Genomic DNA, 5,341 nt, shown 5'->3' on the forward strand with positions numbered 1-5,341 from the left:
TATTATTAAAAATATACATGTAGTCAACTGTGATAATAAATTTTTAAAAACAAGCATTTTATATTAACATATATCAACAGAGCTACATACTGGTGTCATGTTATTAACCTGTATTGTAAGTAACCCTAGTTTTACATTAGAATATGATTTCAAACCAATAAAAGCTTAAAATATATTTTATGTTAGTCGTTTTCTATACAATTACTATTCAGAGAACAGAAAAGATGGATGATATATGAAATCAAAGTGTTTGATTTCAACTCAGTTGACACATCTTTAGTTTTGTGGATGGCTTATTGTCCTGAATAAGTACTTTTTCAGAACAGCAATATCAAAAGGAACAAAATGCCATTACTTTAATTTAGAAGTAGGTCATTTAGACCACATGCATATAAAAAGCAAATTCAGATTTCACGACTTCATATAATCCTTTAGATTGTTAAAATTATAAGTAAATGGAACATCTATTTAGGCAGCTTTCTCTTTATCTGAACCTTATTCATGACATGACTCAATGTATGAATAGCAAGATAAAATCATCTAGGAGACTCATTCAACCTAAATAACTTTTTGGAGTGCATGTATTTGTAAGTCTCAGACAAGCATAGAACACTTTAAATTACTTAAATTTAAAAATATAAATTTTATGTGGCATACTTGCCAAAACGTTTCAAATTATCCAAACAAAAATATTTGATCCTCTACTTTAAAACATACTGTTTAGCATATTTACTACTAAGTTTGGCACCAACTATGTACTGAATAATGCATCTCGTTTTCTCTTTTAATTGCCTTATATTTACATTTTCATACTTACAATTCATTTCTCTCTTGCCTCTTGTTTTTCAGAACTTGATACATATACCGTAACTTGTTTTATTTATGAGACAAAGTGCTTACAGTAGTCATCAGGAGAATCATATTATATCAGAAATTTAATATATGTGGTCCTAAACTGCAAATAATCAATAAAATATCTATGAAAAATATGGGATGTATTGGAAAACAATTCATATTTTGGAATTTCTGAAGGCCAGAAAGTTTATCAAATGGCATACTAACACATATTTTAATGGTAAAAATTAAGATAGTGGGTAAAAATTTTAGCTACTGTTTTCTTCTGTTTACCCTGTTGCTGTTAATTTAAATGCAACTATATAGCTTTATTTTGACCTTTATATTACTATACAATTCAAACACAAGAAGGGGCTTAATTTGTATATAATTGGTATTAATATCAAAATTTTATTTAGTCAAAAGGATGTCTGTTTGGAATGAAAAATGGTATAAATAGTTTTGGAATCACAAAAGAAAATTAAATGAATATAAAGCATTTTTCTTTATACCTTGAAAAAAAATATTGTCTTATTCAATGATTTTCAAAAAAAAAAAACTAGGAAGAAAAAAAGAATGTTTTATTATGAAATGGATGGTTACTTTTTATAGTCCTTTTTCAATCTCACTTTCATTATAAGCTGTTAACAATATAAGCTAAGTATACAAACCATCGATTTTGAAAATCTCCCTGCCTCCCACATTGCCATGAATGTTTTCCAAGCACAAAGGGCTTGTTTCAGGTATCATTCGAAGGTTTTTAAAGCAGAATGAAATTAAAAACTAAACCAAAATTGCATATAGTAGAAATCATTTCTTGTCTTAATGCTTCAAATGTAAAGCTGTGATTTTCAAATGAGAACAGCTCTTATGATTTATGCATTATACTTAAAGTAAAATATATTGCTCATTAAATTATTTCAGACTCATAAATGTTAAGACTTTTTAATCATATATTTTGAAAATGATTTATATTTTTTAAAAGATGAATGTGCAACTGTTTGGATAGTGATATTTTCCAAGTGACATTACAAATAAAATAAGATGGTTTTTAACCGCACGCATCATTATGCAGTTAAATTTTAATTTCAATCCATGGTTAGTGAGAGGTTTCTTAATATGTTGCAGTTGGGATTAAACATTATATCATGCACCAGATGTAAAAGAACATTTTTTTCTTTAATAAGTCAGAGTTTGTATGCACTTCCTATTTCTTGATTAATGGAGTATCAAAATTACTATGCATAATTTCTATATTTCTACAATTGTATTATTAAAATTTAACTTAATATAATTTCACTTTATTATTAAAATAAAATATAACTCAGTTTTGCTATGGGTAAAAATAAAACTACTAATATTACTTAAGGTAATTTTTAGAAGGGATAAAATTATATAAAGTCATATATTAACAGAGATATCCACGTTTATATTGACATAAATTCCTCTTTGTCTATATTGAGAGCTGTTGAGAGATATAAAAACCAATTCTTTCATTAAAAAGTAGAATTCGGCCTCAAGCCAAATTTTAACTGCTAATTTCAAATATTTTTAAAAATTTTTTTCATATTTTACAGACATCAAAATACCATGTAGTTACTCATACTGTAAGCAGATAATACTTTTATTTTCAAAAATGTAGAACAAGAAGAGTTAGGATAAATCATTAAAAAGTTTTCAGTCTTAGAATATTATTTTACATAGGTTTTAGAAGTAACAACTTCATAAAATACACTTTTAAATAGAAAGATGACATGTCTACTGTGTTGAATATATAGCATGTAAATGATAGTGTGTATGTGTCATGATGTAACATACATTTAGGAAAATAACTTCAACTAAAAATGATTTCTTATATTAAGTGAATTTGAACTTTGCGGAGACAGGCAAATGCCAATTTGAAATTAATTAAATATACGAGAAACTATTATATGACATCTGCTTCCTGATAAATATGAAAAAATGAGATTAACATAAAGTGAGTTGACAGATTAAAGTAGATTTATTTCATACTTTCGCATTCTCTTTTTCTTAGAGAAATAAAGCTAAAACACCATCTAAGTTATTTTGTCATTGATAATAGTTATTTTCAGGGGATTATATCAAGGGACACTTCTGATTCCCACATCAATGGGGCACTGTTGACTGTTTTCTCCAACTTGAAATTCTGAATTCCTTTGGTTTCTATTAAATCATTGTTTCCTACCTCACCTTCCTTCCGTTTTCCAGTGTTCCATGTCTCCTCTTTCAATCAGTCTTTAAAGGGATGGAGCATTAAATGAGCTCAAACATTTCCTTAACTCTTTCTATATGAGTACCGATAAAAAAAATCAAAGATTCCACCAGACTCTATATCATATAGCTCAAAAAGAAATACTGGCAGAATCTTGCCTGAGATTGAAAATATAATTATTTTAAGGATACACAAGACGTGAATATTATGTCCTGAAGTTAACTCACGGTGGTTCTCCCCAAACTTTTACCTCATTTTTCCATCTTGCTTAATAAAACATCTTGAGATCAGTTACACCATAAGAAACCCACTCAAGAACTAATTACCAAATCACTTCTTCGATTTCTGCAATTGTTCACTAACCCTGTTGCTGTTTCTTCTTTCTTCACATTCCTCATACTCGTCCTCTTTATCACGGGTACTAGTGCTAGTTTCAGATCATGACCTATTTCCTGCCTTTAATAACACAAAAACACAGCTTGGGAACGTTGCTCAGTGTTAGAGTGCTCACTTAGCATGCATGGGTTCAATTCCTGGCACATTTCATAGTAGTAACAGAAAATCTAATCAATAAAAACATGTAATTACAAGCTACAAATAATGTCTATAATGTTGGCTAAGAGTTATTGACTGTGTCCTAAGGCCCTCACAACTTCCAGGTGCTTGTGTGGATGGTCATGCTTCCCTCACTGCTCTGTGTGTTAGGATTTATCATTTCACAGATGAGGACACCCTAACCCTTCATAATTAACTTCCTGCCCATCATCACTCAGTAACAAGAGGTGGAACAAAATGGGAAACCGGAGTATCTGGAATTCCAGTCCAAACACTTGAATTCTCTCTATGATATCTCCCATGGAAAATGTTAGGTTGCTTGGTGTGGACGCTAACATCTTCCATGATGAAGTGGCTCCTCTCCCTCATAGACCTGACCATATTCTCTCTGTAGGCCTACATCCCTCTCCCTCTTTCTTACTCTTTATGCAGAATTCAGCTCTATTATTGCCTGGTCTGTTAATACATTTTTGATTGACTAGAGCTTGGTTCATCAAGTTTTTCCTTTATTTTAAAATTTGTTCTAATTAGTTATTCATGAAAGTAGAATGCAGTTTGACACATCATACATAAATGGAGCACAACTTCTCTTTCTTCTGGTTGTGCATGAAGAAGAATCACACTGGTCGTGTAGTCATATATGCACGTAGGGTAATAATGTCCAATTCTACTCTCCTTCTTACCCCCATATCCCTCTCCTCCCTTCACTCCTCTCTGTCTAATTCCGAGTCACTCTGTTCTTCCCTAGTCACCTCAATTTTGTGCATTAGCATCTGCATATCAGAGAAAACATTCCATTCGGCCTTTGTTTTTTTGGAATTGGTTTATTTTACTTAGCATGATATTCTTCAGCTCCATCTATTTACCAGCAAATAGCATGGTTTCATTCTTATTTAAGGCTGAGTAACATTCCATTGTGTATATATACCATATTTTCTTTATGTTTTCATCTGTTGAAGGACACCCAGATTGGTTCCATAGTTTAGTGAGTTGAATGGCTTTTATAAAAATTGATGTGGCTGCAACATGGTAGTATGATGATTCTAAGTCCTTTGGGTATAAACTGAGGAGTGGGATAGCTGAGTTAAATGGTGGTTCCAAACCTTTTGAGGAAATCTCTACACTATCTTCCATAAAAATTTTTCTTTTGCAAGCAGTCTATTATTGTTTTTGTGGTAATGAACTTACAATATTCATATAAATTTCTAATTCATTTAGTACAAAATGGCATAGGGACATGTTTTATTTAGCACACTATAGATGCTCAATAATATTTGTTAAATGAGTTCTAAATTTCTCAATTACAAATTTTTAATTATAAGACCATGTCAATAGTATAAAATAATGTGCTTCATTGTAACATTTCTATATATTAACCTGATTATATTCACCCCATTTACATACTTTTTCTTTACATCTACCCTCACTCAACCTAATTCCCTTCCATTTCTCTAAAAGTTCCCCCTCATCTTTCATGTTGTCTTTTTTTGTCTTTCTTTCCTCATATGAGAAGAAGCACATGGTTTTCTTTCTGAGTCTGGCTGATATTGCTTTACAAGATCATTTCCATGTCCACCCATTTCATTCACTAATATGCAAATGACAGGGATTTCTTTATGTCTGAATGGAATTCCATTATATATTTCATCATATATCACATTTATATATATAATATTTTTAAATTTATATAATATAAAATATAATATTTATATAATATAG

Source organism: Ictidomys tridecemlineatus, chromosome 9, assembly GCF_052094955.1.
Source record: "Ictidomys tridecemlineatus isolate mIctTri1 chromosome 9, mIctTri1.hap1, whole genome shotgun sequence".
NCBI lineage: Eukaryota > Metazoa > Chordata > Mammalia > Rodentia > Sciuridae > Ictidomys > Ictidomys tridecemlineatus.